Here is a 21,158-nt window from a genome sequence, read left to right as displayed (position 1 = left end):
AGTCCCAAAACCAGACCACCACCACTCCAGCTCCTAAGGCAACTGTTCCACCTAGTGCAGTCATTGGTGGAGGTGGTAATCAGAATAAGGGTGTAGTAGGGTTGACCCTGGGTTCTGATGTGGACTCTGGCCTAGTCAGAGTACCAACACAGGCATTGCTAGTTTGTGAGGGAGACCTTGATATGTCCTTCCTAGTGAGCCCCAGTAATCTGGGCAAGTAACAAACAGCAGCCAATAATAAATGGCAAGCAGGCTTTGGCATTCAGGGACACAGGTGCTAGTGTCACCATGGTGGTAGAGGATGTAGTGGACCCTGCACAGATCATCCTGGGTGAAATGTACCAGGTTACCAATGCAAGCAATGTCAGGCCAAACCATAGTCTGGCTGTTGTGAATTTCTCCTGGGGAGGGGTAACTAGCCTCAAAAAGGTAGTAGTCAGTGCAGACCTCCTTGTCGAATGTTTGTTGGGCAATGATCTGGAGACTTCAGCCTGGTCTGAAGTGGAATTATGGACTCATGCTGAGATGTTGGGCATACCTGCAGAGGTATTTGCTGTGACCAGGTCACAGGCCAAAATGCATAAAGCTGAACCAGCTCTGGATCCTGAAACTATGAACCAGATGCTACCCAAGAGGAGGAGCAGTAGAGTTAAGGCTGTGCCTTCCCCTCTGTGTCAGATCTCAGATTCCCCACCTGAGGGAGGAGAAGCGGGCCTGAAGAAGGAACTGCCCTAGAGGAACTTGAGCCTGGTCAGGTTGAGTTCTTGGGGGCAGGGGGACCTTCCAGGGAAGATCTGAGTAAGGAGCAACAGTGCTGCCCCTCTCTTGAACCCCTCAGACAGCAAGCTGCTGCTGAGGCTGCTGGGAGTGCTAGTAGGTCCCATAAAGTTTATTGGTATGAGGGGCTCCTATATTCTGAGGCTAGAGATCCTACCCCTGGAGCCACCAGGAGGTTGGTAACACCTCAGAAGTTTAGGGGGTTGCTCTTGACCCTAGCACATGACATCCCATTGGCAGGACACTTGGGCCAAAACAAGACCTGGGACAGGCTTGTCCCTCATTTTCATTGGCCACACATGTCAGAGGACACCAAGGAGTTTTGTCGCTCCTGTGTCACTTGCCAAGCCAGTGGCAAGTCAGGTGGTACAACAAAGGCCCCCCTGATACCACTAGCTGTGGTGGGGATTCCCTTTGAAAGGGTAGGGATTGACATTGTTGGTCCCCTTGACCCTCCAACAGCATCTGGGCACAGGTTTATCGTGGTGGTAGTGTATCATGCCACCAGGTACCCAGAGGCAATTCCCCTCAGGACCACTACAGCCCCTGTAGTGGCAAGAGCCCTCATTGGAGTCTTCTCCAGAGTCGGTTTCCCTAAGGAGGTGATATCTGACAGAGGTACAAACTTTATGTCAGGGTATCTAAAGGTTAATGTGGAAGGAGTGTGGCGTCAACTACAAATTCACTACTCCCTATCACCCACAATGCAATGCGTTAGTTGAAAGGTTCAACAAAACCCTAAAGGGAATGATTAAAGGCCTCCCAGAAAAGCTTAGGCGAAAATGGGACCTTTTACTTCCCTGCCTTCTGTTTGCATACAGGGAGGTCCCACAGAAGGGGGTTGGCTACAGCCCTTGTGAACTTCTGTTTGGGCACTCTGTCAGAAGCCTATTATGTTCGGTGAAGGAGGGATGGGAGTTGCCTCTCAAACCTCCCAAACAGGATGTGATGGACTATGTACTTGGTCTCCGCTTCCGGTTTGCAGAGTACATGAAGAAGGCAACTAAAAACCTTGAGGCTAGCCAAGAATTACAAAAAGCTTGGCATGACCAAAAGGCTGTCCTGAATGTTTATCAACCAGGCCAGAAAATGTGGGTGTTGGAGCCTGTGGCCCCAGCAGCTCTCCAGGACAAATGGAGTGGCCCCCATACAATTGTTGAGAAAAAGGGAGAAGTCACCTTCTTGGTGGATCTTGGAACTCCCAGGAATCCCCTTAGGGTGCTCCATGTCAACATATTAAAGCCATATATGAACAGGGTTGACATGGGCTTGCTCATGGCAACTGATGAGGACCAGGAGGAGGAGAGTAACCCTCTCCCTGACCTGCTCTAACAGAACCCTGATGATGGGTCAGTTGATGGTGTTGCTTTGGCAAGCAGCCTCACTGATCATCAGCAAACTGAATGCAGACGAGTTCTGCAACAGTTCAGACATATGTTTAGCCTGACCTCAAGTCAGACTTCCTGGTGCACCCATGAGGTGGACACTTTAGACAGTCTGCCTTTCAAGAATAAAATCTACAGGCAACCTGACCATGTCAGGGACTGTATCAGGACTGAAGTCCAGAAAACGTTGGAACTAGGTGTTATAGAGCCTTCAGATAGCCCTTGTGCTAGTCCAGTAGTCCTTGTGCCTAAACCTCATACCCAGGGAGGTAAGAAAGAAATTAGGTTTTGTGTTGACTACAGAGGCCTCAATGCAGTCACCAGGACTGATGCCTATCCAATACCCAGGGCAGATGAACTAATAGATACTTTGGCCTCAGCCAAGTACCTCAGTACATTTGACCTAACAGCTGGCTACTGGCAAATCAAGTTAGCTGATGATGCCAAGGCCAAAACAGCATTTTCAACCCCTGGTGGGCACTATCACTTTGTGGTAATGCCCTTTGGTTTGAAAAATGCACCTGCCACTTTTCAGAGGTTGGTGAATAACGTTCTGACTGGTATGGAAACCTATTGCTCAGCTTATCTTGATGATATTGCTGTCTTTAGTTCCACCTGGCAGGATCACCTGGTCCACCTCACAAATGGTTTGGAGGCCCTGCAAAAAGCAGGCCTCACTATCAAGGCCACTAAGTGCCAGATAGGGCAGAGTCAGGTTGTGTACCTGGGCCACCTTGCAGGTGGATGCCAGGTTCAACCATTGCAGAGCAAAATCCAGACCATAATGGAATGAGTAGTTCCAACAACAACAGGTTAGAGCCTTTTTAGGCCTGACTGGGTACTATAGGAGGTTTGTTAAGGGATATGGATCTATAGTGGCCCCCTTAAATGATCTTACCTCTAAGAAAATGCCAAAAAAGGTTCAGTGGACAGCTAGCTGTCAAAAGGCATTTGATGACCTCAAGCAGGCAATGTGCACTGCCCCCATCTTGCAGAGTCCAGACTAAAAAAAGAAGTTCATTGTTCAAACAGATGCTTCAGAGCTGGGTGTGGGAGCTGTACTGTCTCAACTTAATGATGAAGGTCAAGACCAGCCAGTAGCTTTCCTCAGCAGAAGGCTGACCCATAGAGAGAAACGTTAGTCAGCTATAGAGAGGGAGGCCTTTGCTGTGGTGTGGGCCCTGGAGAAGCTGAGGCCATACTTGTTTGGCACTCACTTCATAGTTCAGACTGACCACAAGCCCCTCCTATGGCTCAAACAGATGAAAGGTGAAAATCCTAAACTGCTCAGGTGGTCGATTTCCCTACAGGGGATGGACTATACAGTGGGACATAGACCTGGGACCCAACATGCCAATGCAGATGGACTCTCAAGGTATTTCCACTTAGAACATGAAGACTCAACTGGTCAAGGTTAGTTTAATGTCCCTGCGTTGGGGGGGGGGGTAAAGGAGAGTAGGATCTGCACTTATGTTGGCCCCACTTTTTACTGATGTATACACTGGTTTCTGGCTATAGTCAGGCTGGGTCCCTGCTAATCAGGGCCCCAGTCTCTCTGTTCTCTCTAAACAACTTGGAGTGCATACTAGATGCACTAGTGATTGGATACTGTGGTACCTTATGAGCCCCTAGTATATGATACCCTAGGTACCAAGGGCAGTGGTCCTTCACAGGCCTACCAGGGGCTGAAGCATGTATTATGCCACCCCTGGGAAGCAGACTAAATCTGACACCACAGGCCTGCTACTGCAGCCTGGGTGAGGTAGTGTTAGCACTCCTCACAGAGGTATAGGTTCCTATATCTCATCATACACACACATATACACCTATGAGTCACCCCTATTGCAGGCCCTATCAATCCTGAGGGCAGGGTGCTTGGTTTACAATGTGAGGGGGTGCCTCTGTCTGAGCAGGGCCCCTTTGCAGCTGGCAGGGTCTATTCCTTGTGGCTGTTTGTGGATGCGGTTAAACCATATACTCTTAAGTGCATTATAACCTCCCGGTTAATGCTAACTTTGGAATGACTGCATCAAAACATGCCGTGTTTGGTGTCAAACATCTTGGATGGAATCATACCCCCACACCAGTAACTGGTGTGGGAGTATGATCCCACCCTTCTAGAGGGGATGACATGTACCTACTGTGGTAACACGGTAGAAATCTGAAAGAGCCGTGGCATCACAAAATGGATGCCACAAGCACAGACACTGGGCTGCCCTCCTGCTGCTGACTGAAACTCGCAGTGGAGGAGGCCCAACAATAGGCATCTTGTCACAGGGAGGTGTTACTACCTTCCAGACAGGATTTAGTGTATTGGGGCTGGGTGGGTGCACTTCTAGAGTGCTTTGAAGTCCTGCACTGGGGGAGCAGTAGGCTCCTCTGTGCATATGTCAGCTCAAACCGGTTCAGGGGCTACCTGTCCCTGCTCTGGTGCAAAGCTGGACAATGGGAAGTGGGTGTAACCACCCCCTACCCTGACCCTCCCAGAGCAGTGGTCATAGAGCTAGTCCCTCCCCTATCTTCAGTATAAGATAGCCAACCTTGCCATTGCAAAGTAGATAACCCTGGACGACACTCTACAAAGAAGAATCCTGGCCCTTTGACATTACACTACCTTTGGAAGACAGAAGAATCTCCCTTGGAGTCAAGGAGTGACTCGCCTGCTTGGCAGGCACCAAAAACGTGAATCAACAGTCACAAACTTTCCCGCTCCCGCCGGAGACCGAAGTCCCTAGAAGTGGATTTCCTGATTTCTCGACAGCCATTGTGAGTCCCCAGCAGAGCTGAGGCGAGTGGACCCCACGAGTGATGAGGAACAGCAATACCCGGTTACCGTGCACTATTGTCAAGTGCAACCCCTTCATGACGTTCTCCGAACTTGTACTTTGGACCACTAATGGCCCAAGCCTCCAGCAGGTTTTGCAGCGAAAATCAGAGGCCTACCCCGTCCCGAGTGACCGTGGGCTCCTGTGAAGCATTTCTTCAAGAGGCATCTTCGCAATCCCTTGCCCGTTGGCTTGTGGGTCCCCGAAGACTTTCGTATCAACTCAAAGGGCTCCCCTGGTTGCTCCAGGCCTGTCCTCACTTACCCTTGCTGGGTGAGTCCCTCAGACCTTGCTGGTCTGCACCATCGACTTTCTTCACTCTACACGAGACTTGCTGTTGCCAAGGCTGTTGGCTCCAATCCGGTTGCCGACACCTCAGTCAGCTGCAGATGTCGTGGGACACTCTGAATCCAGCTGCTGGTCATCGTCGATCTCTCCTGGACCTCGTGAGCGAAGAGTCAAAACACCCTTGATCACCTGAAATCTCCAGACATCCGCTTGCATCCATCTTCCTGGCCCCAGGTCACTGGCAAGTGACTGTGAACACTGTCCCTTCAATTTTCAGGTCATCTGCATCTAGAATCCAGCCTTGGATTCTACCGGACACTTCTTCAGTCGCCGCAAGCAGCAAGTCTTCTTTGGTCTTCAAAGAAAACAGCGACGCGACCCGACACCAAAAGACACCTATGCACCCGGCTTCCCTGGGTGAGGTAACTCGTGCACTCCGGTGCCCTAGTGTGTGTTGGCCCTCGAATTACTTACCTTGTAAGTGGCTTGCTTGTAGACTTCCTCAAAGTACCCTAAAACTTTAAAAATCAAACCGCGACTTGCTCCATTGTAATCAATAGGGAACCTGCGGCTGTGTTCACACACTGCATGCGTCTCCCGTGGGTCTGTCACTTACCTGCTTTCACTGCAGTAGTGAAGCCATAGCGATTCTACAGGCCCTAGGCCTTGTCATTCTGCAAGTCGACTTTCCTAAACCTCTTTTTTAGTATATGGTCTGGTACGCCCCTAGGGCCCCAGCCATATTTGTGCTTAACTTATTGTGAAACGTTGATATTTGAATGTGTTCCTTGCTTCAAATCTCATAAAGAGATTAGTAGAGTGTGTCTAGAAATAAATACATATATATTTGATATATATACCTGTGTGGTGTCCTTTCATTTGGTAATTCAAGAGATTATAAGGTAAAACAAGCTGCTTTGCATTCCTCAGAGACTTAGCCTGAAGGTTGCTCTCCACAGCTACCACTAGGATAGCTTTCTTTAAAAGGTCGTCTTAAACCTATCTACCATAAGTCGAATTGGACTGGTGCAAGGTGGCCACTATAACTAGTGACCAGCATATGCCAGGCCAACTTCTCACAGGTGTTCTGAGGCCACGCCCCTTTTTACACCTCTCTGCAACGCAGCTCTGTGGCGCTTACTGGAGGTAGCTGGTGGGCTACTTGCACCCCAGGGACCCTCAGTATTCAAGGGGAGTTAATTCCCCAACTTAAAACGCGTCACGGGGCGCGTTTGCACAGTGGCACAGTTTGACCCTAGGGACCCTTAAAATTCAAGGGGACTTAATCTCTAAAGTTAGGATGGCCACAGGGCGCATTTACACAATGGTGAAGGGAGGGGACGGGCCAGAGGTGACGTGTGCAAACACACCCTGGGGCGCATTTTAGGTTGGGGAAATAATTCCCCTTCAATCCTGAGGGACCCTGGGGGTCAACTAGCCCACCAGGTGCTTCCAGTAAGCGCCACTGCGCTGCGTTGAAGAGAGGTGGTGCAGGCTGTGCCCCTTTTTACACCTCTCTGCAATGGTGCTTACTGGACGTACCTAGTGGGCTAATTTACCCCTAGGGACCCTCAGGATTCAAGGGGAGTTAATCTCCCAACTTAAAATGGCCACAGGGCGTGTTTACACAGTGGGGAAGGGATGGGACAGGGCCTGAGGTGACATGTGCAAACACGCCCTATAGCGCGTTTAAGTTGGGGAAACATTTCTCATTCAATACTGAGGGCCCATGGGGGCCAACTAGTCCACCAGGTGCTTCCAGTAAGCGCTACTGCGCTGCATTGCAGAGAGGTGGTTCAGGCCGTGCCCATTTTTTCTGCAACGCAGCTCTGTGGTGCTAAATAGAGATACCTGATGGGCTAGTTGTACCCAAGGGACACTCAGGATTCAAGAAGACTTTATCTTCCAAATTAACCCCTTCGCTGCCAGGCCTTTTCCCCCTCCTGTGCCAGGCCTTTTTTTGGCTATTTGGGGTAGTGCGCGCTTAGGCCCCTGTAACTTTTTGACCGCATTAGGTAGCCACGCCAAATTTGCGTCCTTTTCTTCCAACATCATGGGGATTCTAAAGGTACCCAGGGTTTGTGGATTCCCCTTGAGGGGTCACAGAAAAGAGCCAAAATACAGCAAAATTTGGGGTTTTTTTGGAAAATTTGGAAAAACGGGCTGCAAATGAAAGCATCTGGGTTTTTCCCTGCAAATGTTATCAAAAAAGGGTTTGTGGGGTTGAAATCACCATTTTCCCTGCTTTTCGGGGATACTTGATTTTTGATAGAAATCCAACATTTTTTACACAGTTTTGGCATTTTTCTGGGACATAGCCTACTTTTGCAATTTTTTGTGCTTTTGACCTCCTTCCAGTTAGTGGCTGAAATGGGTACAAAAGCAATAGTGGATCCTGGAATGCTATACATTTTTGAAAAGAAGACAACATTCTGAATTCAGCAAGGGGTCATTTGTGTAGATCCATCAAGGTTTTTTTATAGAAACAAACAGTTAAATGTAGGATAAATTGAAATTCAGTTGAAAAAAACAGCCTTTTGTGTCAACGTTTTCACCTGTAACTTCTTCTAATTATGACAGCTCTTTGAAAGCAATTTACCGTTGCATCCGCTGGACATTACTGGTTGTGGGGATATATAGGACTTGTAGGTTCACCAAGAACCCGACGAACCCAGAGCCAAAAACTGAGTAGTAACTTGCAATGGTTTTTTATTATGTATCGGGTATATAGTAATTATTCTGTAAAAAAGTGTACATGGAAAAAACGGTATGAAAGACACCTATGTATTTCTGATTTGGGAACAAAATATAGAGTTTAGAAACAGTAGATATTTGCACATTTCTGAAATTGGGAATACTCATACTAGCATGAGAATTATCAGTCATTTTTTAGAATGACTTCTTTTTTACACAATATCTTTCATTTGGAAAGCAGAAATGCATGGAAAGTCAATAGATAATAACAGTTCCTTTACAAATCTGAATTACCCTAAGTCTCCCGATAAAAATGGTACCTCACTTGTGTGGGTAGGCATAGTGCCCACGACAGGAAACGGCGCAAAACGCAACGTGGTCACACCACATTTTCACAATGCAAAATTACCCTTTTTTTGCAAAGTGCCTAGCTCTAGTTTTTGAACCCTAGCTCTGCGGGCACCTTGGGAAACATAGCAAACCTATACATTTTTGAAAAGTAGACAACCAGGGGAATTCAGGATGGGGTGACTTGACTGCCTCCCACCAGGGTCTGTTACCCAGAATCCCTTGCAACCACCCCGCGTTCCCCAAAGTCTTACGAGAAAAACGGTACCTCACTTGTGTGGGTCGGCCTAGTCCCCGCGACAGGAAATGGCGCAAAACGCAACCTGGTCACACCACTATTTCGCAGTGAAAAAAGACCCTTTTTTGGAAAAATGACTAGCTGTAGTTTTTGAACCCTAGCTCTGCGGGCACCTGGGGAAACCTAGCAAACCTATACATTTTTGAAAACTAGACACCCAGGGGAATTCAGGATGGGGTGACTTGACTGCCTCCCACCAGGGTCTGTTACCCAGAATCCCTTGCAAACCTAAAAAATTGGCAAAAAAAACACATTTTCCCCACATTTCTGTCGTGGAAAGTTCCGGAATCTGCGTGGTTCCACAAATTTCCACCCACCCCGCGTTCCCCAAAGTCTTACGAGAAAAACGGTACCTCACTTGTGTGGATCGGCCTAGTGCCCGCGACAGGAAACGGCGCAAAACGCAACCTGGTCACACCTCAATTTCGCAGTGAAAAATGACCCTTTTTTGGAAAAATGACTAGCTGTAGTTTTTGAACCCTAGCTCTGCGGGCACCTGGGGAAACCTAGCAAACCTATACATTTTTGAAAACTAGACACCCAGGGGAATCCAGGATGGGGTGACTTGACTGCCTCCCACCAGGGTCTGTTACCCAGAATCCCTTGCAAACCTAAAAAATTGGCAAATAAAACACATTTTCCACACATTTCTGTCGTGGAAAGTTCCGGAATCTGCGTGGATCCACAAATTTCCACCCACCCCGCGTTCCCCAAAGTCTTACGAGAAAAACGGTACCTCACTTGTGTGGATCGGCCTAGTGCCCGCGACAGGAAACGGCGCAAAACGCAACCTGGTCACAACTCAATTTCGCAGTGAAAAATGACCCTTTTTTGGAAAAATGACTAGCTGTAGTTTTTGAACCCTAGCTCTGCGGGCACCTGGGGAAACCTAGCAAACCTATACATTTTTGAAAACTAGACACCCAGGGGAATCCAGGATGGGGTGACTTGACTGCCTCCCACCAGGGTCTGTTACCCAGAATCCCTTGCAAACCTAAAAAATTGGCAAAAAAACCACATTTTCCCCACATTTCTGTCGTGGAAAGTTCCGGAATCTGCGTGGTTCCACAAATTTCCACCCACCCCGCGTTCCCCAAAGTCTTACAAGAAAAACGGTACCTCACTTGTGTGGATCGGCCTAGTGCCCGCGACAGGAAACGGCGCAAAACGCAACCTGGTCACACCTCAATTTCGCAGTGAAAAATGACCCTTTTTTGGAAAAATGACTAGCTGTAGTTTTTGAACCCTAGCTCTGCGGGCACCTGGGGAAACCTAGCAAACCTATACATTTTTGAAAACTAGACACCCAGGGGAATCCAGGATGGGGTGACGTGACTGCCTCCCACCAGGGTCTGTTACCCAGAATCCCTTGCAAACCTAAAAAATTGGCAAAAAAAACACATTTTCCCCACATTTCTGTCGTGGAAAGTTCCGGAATCTGCGTGGATCCACAAATTTCCACCCACCCCGCGTTCCCCAAAGTCTTACGAGAAAAACGGTACCTCACTTGTGTGGATCGGCCTAGTGCCCGCGACAGGAAACGGCGCAAAACGCAACCTGGTCACAACTCAATTTCGCAGTGAAAAATGACCCTTTTTTGGAAAAATGACTAGCTGTAGTTTTTGAACCCTAGCTCTGCGGGCACCTGGGGAAACCTAGCAAACCTATACATTTTTGAAAACTAGACACCCAGGGGAATCCAGGATGGGGTGACTTGACTGCCTCCCACTAGGGTCTGTTACCCAGAATCCCTTGCAAACCTAAAAAATTGGCAAAAAAAACACATTTTCCCCACAATTCTGTCGTGGAAAGTTCCGGAATCTGCGTGGATCCACAAATTTCCACCCACCCCGCGTTCCCCAAAGTCTTACAAGAAAAACGGTACCTCACTTGTGTGGGTCGGCCTAGTGCCCACGACAGGAAACGGCGCAAAACGCAACCTGGTCACACCTCAATTTCGCAGTGAAAAATGACCCTTTTTTGGACAAATGACTAGCTGTAGTTTTTGAACCCTAGCTCTGCGGGCACCTGGGGAAACCGAGCAAACCTATATATTTTTGAAAACTAGACACCCAGGGGAATCCAGGATGGGGTGACTTGACTGCCTCCCACCAGGATCTGTTACCCAGAATCCCTTGCAAACCTAAAAAATTGGCAAAAAAAACACATTTTCCCCACATTTCTGTCGTGGAAAGTTCCGGAATCTGCGTGGATCCACAAATTTCCACCCACCCCGCGTTCCCCAAAGTCTTACGAGAAAAACGGTACCTCACTTGTGTGGATCGGCCTACTGCCCGCGACAGGAAACGGCGCAAAACGCAACCTGGTCACACCTCAATTTCGCAGTGAAAAATGACCCTTTTTTGGACAAATGACTAGCTGTAGTTTTTGAACCCTAGCTCTGCGGGCACCTGGGGAAACCTAGCAAACCTATACATTTTTGAAAACTAGACACCCAGGGGAATCCAGGATGGGGTGACTTGACTGCCTCCCACCAGGATCTGTTACCCAGAATCCCTTGCAAACCTAAAACATTGGCAAAAAAAACACATTTTCCCCACATTTCTGTCGTGGAAAGTTCCGGAATCTGCGTGGATCCACAAATTTCCACCCACCCCGCGTTCCCCAAAGTCTTACGAGAAAAACGGTACCTCACTTGTGTGGATCGGCCTAGTGCCCGCGACAGGAAACGGCGCAAAACGCAACCTGGTCACAACTCAATTTCGCAGTGAAAAATGACCCTTTTTTGGAAAAATGACTAGCTGTAGTTTTTGAACCCTAGCTCTGCGGGCACCTGGGGAAACCTAGCAAACCTATACATTTTTGAAAACTAGACACCCAGGGGAATCCAGGATGGGGTGACTTGACTGCCTCCCACCAGGGTCTGTTACCCAGAATCCCTTGCAAACCTAAAAAATTGGCAAAAAAAACACATTTTCCCCACAATTCTGTCGTGGAAAGTTCCGGAATCTGCGTGGATCCACAAATTTCCACCCACCCCGCGTTCCCCAAAGTCTTACGAGAAAAACGGTACCTCACTTGTGTGGGTCGGCCTAGTGCCCGCGACAGGAAACGGCGCAAAACGCAACCTGGTCACACCTCAATTTCGCAGTGAAAAATGACCCTTTTTTGGACAAATGACTAGCTGTAGTTTTTGAACCCTAGCTCTGCGGGCACCTGGGGAAACCTAGCAAATCTATACATTTTTGAAAACTAGACACCCAGGGGAATCCAGGATGGGGTGACTTGACTGCCTCCCACCAGGATCTGTTACCCAGAATCCCTTGCAAACCTAAAAAATTGGCAAAAAAAACACATTTTCCCCACATTTCTGTCGTGGAAAGTTCCGGAATCTGCGTGGATCCACAAATTTCCACCCACCCCGCGTTCCCCAAAGTCTTACGAGAAAAACGGTACCTCACTTGTGTGGATCGGCCTACTGCCCGCGACAGGAAACGGCGCAAAACGCAACCTGGTCACACCTCAATTTCGCAGTGAAAAATGACCCTTTTTTGGAAAAATGACTAGCTGTAGTTTTTGAACCCTAGCTCTGCGGGCACCTGGGGAAATCTAGCAAACCTATACATTTTTGAAAACTAGACACCCAGGGGAATCCAGGATGGGGTGACTTGAATGGCTCCCACCAGGGTCTGTTACCCAGAATCCCTTGCAAACCTAAAAAATTGTGAAAAAAAACACATTTTCAACACATTTCTGTAGTGGAAAGTTCCGGATTCTGCGTGAATCCACAAATTTCCACCCACCCCGCGTTCCCCAAAGTCTTACGAGAAAAACGGTACCTCACTTGTGTGGGTCGGCCTAGTGCCCGCGACAGGAAACGGCGCAAAACGCAACCTGGTCACACCTCAATTTCGCAGTGAAAATTGACCCTTTTTTGGAAAAATGACTAGCTGTAGTTTTTGAACCCTAGCTCTGCGGGCACCTGGGGAAACCTAGCAAACCTATACATTTTTGAAAAGTAGACACCCAGGGGAATCCAGGATGGGGTGACTTGACTGCCTCCCACCAGGGTCTGTTACCCAGAATCCCATGCAAACCTAAAACATTTGCAAAAAAACCACATTTTCCCCACAATTCTGTCGTGGAAAGTTCCGGAATCTGCGTGGATCCACAAATTTCTACCCACCCCGCGTTCCCCAAAGTCTTTCGAGAAAAACGGTACCTCACTTGTGTGGGTCGGCCTAGTGCCCGCGACAGGAAACGGCGCAAAACGCAACCTGGTCACACCTCAATTTCGCAGTGAAAATTGACCCTTTTTTGGAAAAATTACTAGCTGTAGTTTTTGAACCCTAGCTCTGCGGGCACCTGGGGAAACCTAGCAAACCTATACATTTTTGAAAAGTAGACACCCAGGGGAATCCAGGATGGGGTGACTTGACTGCCTCCCACCAGGGTCTGTTACCCAGAATCCCATGCAAACCTAAAAAATTGGCAAAAAAACCACATTTTCCCCACAATTCTGTCGTGGAAAGTTCCGGAATCTGCGTGGATCCACAAATTTCCACCCACCCCGCGTTCCCCAAAGTCTTTCGAGAAAAACGGTACCTCACTTGTGTGGGTCGGCCTAGTGCCCGCGACAGGAAACGGCGCAAAACATAGTGAGGTGACATCAAAATTGCCTATCTCAAAACCACCTGGTTTTGCAAGGGGGGTCTCTTGGCTTTTTGGCCCGGGGCACGGCTGCCATCTAGGGAAACCTACCAAACCCACGCATTTCTGAAAACTAGACACCCGGCGGCTTCCAGGGAGGTATGGCTTGCGTGGATCCCCCAACGTTTCCTTACCCAGAATCCCCTGCAAACCTCAATTTTTGCAGAAAAAATCACTTTTTTCACACTTTTTGGGGTGGGAAAGTAGTGGCATCACCGGGCTCACACAAAGTTACCACCACCCAGCGTTCCGCAAGGTCTCCCGGTAAAAATGGTGCCTCACTTGTGTGGGAGGCCCAAGTACCCGCCGCAGGCAAGGGCCCAAAACACAGTGAGGCGACATCAAAATGGCCTGTCGCAAAACGACCTGGTTTTGCAAGGGGGGTCACTTGGGTTTTTGGCCCGGTGCTCGGCGGCCATCTAGGGAAACCTACCAAACCCACACATTTCTGAAAACTAGACACCCGGCGGCTTCCAGGGAGGTATGGCTTGCGTGGATCCCCCAACGTTTCCTTACCCAGAATCCCCTGCAAACCTCAATTTTTGCTGGAAAAATCACTTTTTTCACACATTTTGGGGTGGGAAAGTAGTGGCATCACCGGGCTCACACAAATTTACCACCACCCAGCGTTCCCCCAGGTCTCCCGGTAAAAATGGTTCCTCACTTGTGTGGGAGGCCCAAGTACCCGCCGCAGGCAAGGGCCCAAAACGCAGTGAGGCGACATCAAAATGGCCTGTCGCAAAACCACCTGGTTTTGCAAGGGGGGTCACTTGGGTTTTTGGCCCAGTGCTCGGCGGCCATCTAGGGAAACCTACCAAAGCCACGCATTTCTGAAAACTAGACACCCGGCGGCTTCCAGGGAGGTATGGCTTGCGTGGATCCCCCAACGTTTCCTTACCCAGAATCCCCTGCAAACCTCAATTTTTGCTGAAAAAATCACTTTTTTCACACATTTTGGGGTGGGAAAGTAGTGGCATCACCGGGCTCACACAAATTTACCACCACCCAGCGTTCCCCCAGGTCTCCCGGTAAAAATGGTGCCTCACTTGTGTGGGAGGCCCAAGTACCCGCCGCAGGCAAGGGCCCAAAACGCAGTGAGGCGACATCAAAATGGCCTGTCGCAAAACCACCTGGTTTTGCAAGGGGGGTCACTTGGGTTTTTGGCCCGGTGCTCGGCGGCCATCTAGGGAAACCTACCAAACACACGCATTTCTGAAAACTAGAAACCCGGCGGCTTCCAGGGAGGTATGGCTTGCGTGGATCCCCCAACGTTTCCTTACCCAGAATCCCCTGCAAACCTCACTTTTTGCTGAAAAAATCACTTTTTTCACACATTTTGGGGTGGGAAAGTAGTGGCATCACCAGGCTCACACAAATTTACCACCACCCAGCGTTCCCCCAGGTCTCCCGGTAAAAATGGTGCCTCACTTGTGTGGGAGGCCCAAGTACCCGCCGCAGGCAAGGGCCCAAAACGCAGTGAGGCGACATCAAAAGGGCCTGTCGCAAAACCACCTGGTTTTGCAAGGGGGGTCACTTGGGTTTTTGGCCCGGTGCTCGGCGACCATCTAGGGAAACCTACCAAACCCACACATTTCTGAAAACTAGACACCCGGCGGCTTCCAGGGAGGTATGGCTTGCGTGGATCCCCCAACGTTTCCTTACCCAGAATCCCCTGCAAACCTCAATTTTTGCTGGAAAAATCACTTTTTTCACACATTTTGGGGTGGGAAAGTAGTGGCATCACCGGGCTCACACAAATTTACCACCACCCAGCGTTCCCCCATGTCTCCCGGTAAAAATGGTGCCTCACTTGTGTGGGAGGCCCAAGTACCCGCCGCAGGCAAGGGCCCAAAACGCAGTGAGGCGACATCAAAAGGGCCTGTCGCAAAACCACCTGGTTTTGCAAGGGGCGTCACTTGGGTTTTTGGCCCGGTGCTCGGCGGCCATCTAGGGAAACCTACCAAACCCACGCATTTCTGAAAACTAGACACCCGGCGGCTTCCAGGGAGGTATGGCTTGCGTGGATCCCCCAACGTTTCCTTACCCAGAATCCCCTGCAAACCTCAATTTTTGCAGAAAAAATCACTTTTTTTTCACACATTTTGGGGTGGGAAAGTAGTGGCATCACCGGGCTCACACAAATTTACCACCACCCAGCGTTCCCCCAGGTCTCCCGGTAAAAATGGTGCCTCACTTGTGTGGGAGGCCCAAGTACCCGCCGCAGGCAAGGGCCCAAAACGCAGTGAGGCGACATCAAAAGGGCCTGTCGCAAAACCACCTGGTTTTGCAAGGGGGGTCACTTGGGTTTTTGGCCCGGTGCTCGGCGGCCATCTAGGGAAATGTTGGACCCGGCCTCGTGGCGTGGTCCTTAACCCCCCTGGACTGTGGCCGTTCCCCGCCCCGGCCTTCACGGGCCACCCGTCTGAACTGCCCCAAGGTCCTTCACCTGGAACTGCACGTGGTCGCATGCTCCTCATGGCTCCGCCATCTTGTTGGCATCTACGTCACCCCGTACACCAGCCGGCGCGACCCCGCTCAACCCGGCCTCGACCCCAGCGAAGCCCCGACATCGAGGCACCACGAACTGGCCAGGGGGTGCCGCAGGAACCATTCATCGCCCCCGGCGGAGGACAGTATCGATGGGACCCCCAACTGTCCTCCCCTCTCGAGGTGGGATCGCCCTGCAACTCCCTTGGGCCTGGCGCCTCTCCTGCTGGGCGTCTGGCCACCTCCACCCGGCCACTCCGCCCCCTCGGGCGCAAGGGTCCGGACATCAAAGGGCTCCAGACCTATATCTGGGGCGACCCCACCACAGCTCGGCAGTTGTATCCCGGAGTCGAGAGCCCTGCTGATCGAATCGCGGCTGACCCTACGGAGAAGAACTCTTGTCGGAACCATCACGAGCCCTGCTGACTGCGTCGCGGCTCCTTCTTGTGAACCCTTTCTGAACCACCTGGAACATCGGAGCCCTGCTGACGCTGTCGCGGCCCAACCTCGCTGAAACCTTCCTCGGAGCCCTGCTGACGACGTCGCGGCTCGAGCTGAGCAGAAACCATCTTGAGAGCCCTGCTGATTGAATCGCGGCTCTCCACGAACTGTACGCCAGAGCCCTGCTGACGCCGTCGCGGCTCGACCCCTCCGAGATCGGAGGTCCTCCAGCTTGAGGATAAGAACTGGGCCCCAGGTACCCTCGTACCACATCCCTGCCAAAGACTGTCCCGCTACCCCTACCCTTCCAAAGAGACATTGAGACTTTTGGTGGATCCCTCGATCCCTTCGTGTAAATATTGAACTCGTAACCTTTTATTGATGATAAAGAATTGCTTGTCTTGAGACAACCTCCTTGAGTCCGGTGTGGTGGTGTTACTGTGCTAGTACGTGATAGGAGAAGGATCTCTCAGGAGACTTCTCGGCAGCGCTCGGCTACTTCGTGCAGTGCGAGGGCCCCCCTTGGTGGTCTCACCGACTCCTCGGGGTCCGCCTTCCAACATTTGGTGGCAGCGACGGGATCCGAGCCGAACGCAGTACGTACCAGCCAGTACCCACTAGCTACCCATCCAAACGAATAGCATCATGAGCAGCCAGGAAAACAACGCGACAATGGAGTTCCAGCCCAAACGGCTGGAAGAATATACGCACAAAGAATTAAAACAGTTCTGCAGAGACAAAGGCATTGCAACCACCAGCCTCGGTACCAAGGAAGAGATGCAGAAAGCTCTGAGGACATGGCTGGAGGCCAGGGCAGGCCCCTCCCAGGAAGAAGGGCCCTTGCCCCTGACGGAGACCACAGCAACCGCACTGACCCCGGCAACCGGAGGACGAAAGAGCCTAGAAACCGGCCTCTCCGAAGAAGAAATACGAGAGCGGGAAAAGGTCCGGAGCCACGAGCTAGAGCTCGCCCGACTGCGACTGGACGGCGAACTCCAGCTGGCAGAAAAGAAACTGGCCCTCGAGCAACTACGCCTTCAAGAAGAGATAGAAGAGAAGAGACGACACCGGGAGTTGGAGGAAAAGAAGCTCACCCTTGAGCACGAGCGCAGCCTCAAGGAGCTCGAGATCAAGGCCAAGAACGGAGGGACCAACACCCCCAGTACGAGAGACACTCTACCGCCTGCCGAGGCCAAAGTACATATCCCGAAGGAGGTCGTCAAGGAGTATTACAAAAATGACGATATCCAACAATGGTTCAAGGCCTATGAGGTGGCCATGACCTCCCATCGAGTGCCCCGAAAAGACTGGGGCGCAGGCCTGTGGGGGCGATTCCTGAGTGAAGGGCGGGACACGCTGCTCCAGCTACCGGAGGAAGTGATGACCTCCTACGATCACATGAAGGAGGCCCTGCTCACCCGCTACGGGCTAACAGCGGAGATGTACCGCCAGCGGTTCCGAGACTGCAAGAAAATCCCGGGTACCACATGGGTGGAATATGTGGACTTTTTTAGTCGGGCCCTAGAAGGGTGGATCAAAGGCAGCAAAGTAACCACCTACGGGCAGCTGGTCGACCTCATCGTGTGGGAACATCTTTCCAACAATTGCTTCGTGGAGCTGAGACAGCACCTCCTCGACAGCAAAATGACCGACCCGCGGAAACTGGCCGTCGAGGCCGATCGATGGGTCAACTCCCGGGTCCCCCGGAGCTCAACGGGGGAGTACCAGAGGAACCCCAACGGACCCCCACGCCAGCGCGGTGGGGGGGGAGGGCCGAACAGGAACCGAGACCCTCCCGCTGGGGCCCCCAGGAGCCCCCCTCGAGGGCCACCGCAGCCACATCTCTCCCCGAGCCTAGCCCGAAGGGTGGGCCCGGCCCGACCCGGACCACGGCCACCAGTGACCTGCTATGGCTGCCAACAAACCGGACACTTTGCCAGCGACCCGGCCTGCCCTCTGAACCGAAGAAACGGGGCCGGCGGGCCCCCGCCCCGGCAGCTGACAGCCGCCGCCTTGGAGGGAGGAGAAGAGGAAGAAGAGGCCCTCGACCGAGAAAACACTGAGTGGGAGCCGGCAGCCATGTCCCTGGTCTGCCTGGGTAGCCGGGAGATGGTACCCTGCACCCCCATCCCAACCAACACCCAGAAGTACCGGCAGCAGGTCACGGTCAACGGACAACGGGCCGAAGCCCTTCGCGACACCGGCGCCAGTATCACCGCTGTCCGCTGCCACCTGGTGACCCCTGAACAGATTCTACCGAATGTGCTGTGCCCTGTCCGGACGGCCGACAACAGTGAAAGCCTATGCCAGATGGCCCTGGTCCCCTTCGAGTGGGGAGGGGTGACGGGCCTGCTGAAGGTGACAGTGCGCGACGACGCCCCGGTCGACTGCCTCCTGGGGAACGACTTGGAGAGTTCCCCCTGGGCTCAAGTAGAACGACGAGAGCACCTCCGAATGTTGGGACTGGCTGATTGGGCCTGCGCCATCACCCGGTCCATGACCGCCCAGGCCCCCCGCTCATCCTCGACCTCCGGGACCGCCCGACCCGAGGGGCTCACACCCCCTCCTGCCAGCAGTGAGGAGGAGGCGGACACCGACCCTGGGTCCAGCGAATCCTCCCCCGAAGAGATGACTTCTCCGAGCGCCCTACCAGAGCTGACGCAATGGCAACACGAAGGGGGCCCCACCCGAGAGCAGTTCCAGCAAGAGCAACAGTCCTGTCCCTCTCTCGAAGGGGTCCGGCAGCAGGCGACCGCGCAAGCCAACGGAGACCAGACCGGCACCCACTGGATCTACTGGGCCGAGGGCCTGTTGTACAGTGAACAGAAAGTAGCAGAACTCGGGGCCAGCCGCGTGTTGGTGGTCCCCCTCCGCTTCCGGGAGTTTCTTCTCAACCTGGCCCATGATGTGCCCCTCGCCGGACACTTGGGGCAAGACAAAACGTACAGTCGTCTGGTGACCCACTTCTACTGGCCCCGGATGCGGAGAGATGTGGACAACCACTGCCGGTCCTGCCAGACCTGCCAAGCCAGCGGAAAGACGGGGGGTCGGGTCAAGGCCCCCCTCCAGCCCTTTCCCGCCGTCAGCACCCCGTTTGAACGGGTCGGAATCGACATTGCGGGACCCCTGGACCCCCAAACCGCCCTGGGCCACCGCTTCATCCTGGTCCTCGTGGACCACGCCACCAGGTACCCGGAGGCGGTCCCGCTCAGAACCATAACGGCCCCTGTGGTAGGCCGGGCCTTGATGGGGATCTTCTCCCGAGTGGGATTCCCCAGCGAAGTGGTGAGCGACCGCGGCACGAACTTTATCTCCAGGTACATGCGGTCCCTGTGGCAACAGTGCGGGGTCACATACAAGTTCACGACCCCATATCACCCTCAGGGGAACGGACTGGTTGAGCGATTCAACCGAACATTGAAAGGGATGATCCAGGGCCTGGAAGAACCACTCAGGCGGAAATGGGATGTCCTGCTGCCCTGCCTCCTGTTCGCCTATCGGGAGGTCCCGCAGAAGTCCCTGGGGTTCAGCCCGTTTGAACTATTGTATGGACACCCGGTCCGCGGACCGCTCAGCCTGGTCAAGGAGGGCTGGGAGATGAAGCCCCGAGGCGCCCCTCCTGACGTCTACCGATACCTCCTGACCCTCCGAAACCAGACCCGCAAGTTCCGAGCCCTCGCCGAAGCCAACCTCGAGGCCAGCCAGGAGGACATGAAGCGGTGGTACGATCGCAACACTTCGACTGTAGAATTCGAGCCAGGTCAGAAAGTATGGGTCATGGCCCCGGTCGAACCCGGCGCCCTCCAGGACAAGTGGACCGGGCCCTTCCAGGTGGTGGAGAAGAAAAGTCCCGTCACCTACTTGGTCGATCTGGAGTCTCCCCGGAACCCCCTCCGGGTCCTACATGCTAACAGGCTAAAACCCCACTTCGCCCGGACCGAACTGAGCCTGCTGCTGGCGACCGACGAGGGGGGCGAGGACGACTCCGAGCCCCTGCCCGACCTCTTGCAAGCCGACATTCACGATGGATCGATCGAAGGGGTCCAACTCGCCTCGTCCCTGACCCCGGAACAGCGCAACGACTGCCAGCGATTACTGCGGGACTACGCAGCCCTCTTCTCTCTCACCCCGGGGGTGACCCACTGGTGCGTCCACGACGTCGACACCGGGGAGAACCCCCCCATACGACACAGAGCCTACCGGGTGCCTGACCGAGTGCGGGCCTGCATCCAGGCCGAAGTAGCGAAGATGCTGGCCCTGGGGGTCATCGAGCCTTCCGACAGCCCGTGGGCCAGCCCTGTCGTCCTGGTGCCCAAGGCCGCAGCTCCCGGCCACCCCCCGGAGTTGCGATTCTGCGTGGACTACCGAGCCCTAAATGTAGTAACCAAGACGGACGCACACCCGATACCCCGGGCCGACGAACTCATCGACCGCCTAGGGGCCGCTCGCTACCTGAGCACGCTGGACCTCACCGCCGGGTACTGGCAAATCCAGCTCACCCCCGGCGCCCAAGAAAGATCCGCCTTTTCGACTCCGGATGGGCATTACCACTTTCGGGTGATGCCCTTCGGAATGAAGAACGCCCCGGCCACCTTCCAGCGACTGGTGAACAAAGTCTTGGCCGGGCTTGAGGCCTTCAGCGCGGCCTACTTAGATGACATTGCCGTGTACAGCAACCACTGGGCCGAGCACCTCCTCCACCTAAAGGCCGTCCTGGCCGCCCTCCAGCGGGCCGGGCTCACAATCAAGGCCAGCAAATGCCAAATCGGCCACGGATCCGTGACCTACCTGGGCCATCAAGTGGGGAGCGGGCAGGTGGCCCCCCTCCAAGCAAAGATAGATGCCATCCAGACCTGGGAACCCCCCACTACCCAGACCGCTGTCCGGGCCTTCCTGGGCCTCACCGGATACTACCGACGGTTTATCCGAGACTATGGGAGCATT

The sequence above is a fragment of the Triturus cristatus genome, chromosome 11 (assembly GCF_964204655.1).
Source record: "Triturus cristatus chromosome 11, aTriCri1.1, whole genome shotgun sequence".
NCBI lineage: Eukaryota > Metazoa > Chordata > Amphibia > Caudata > Salamandridae > Triturus > Triturus cristatus.
This window is presented reverse-complemented; position numbering follows the sequence as displayed.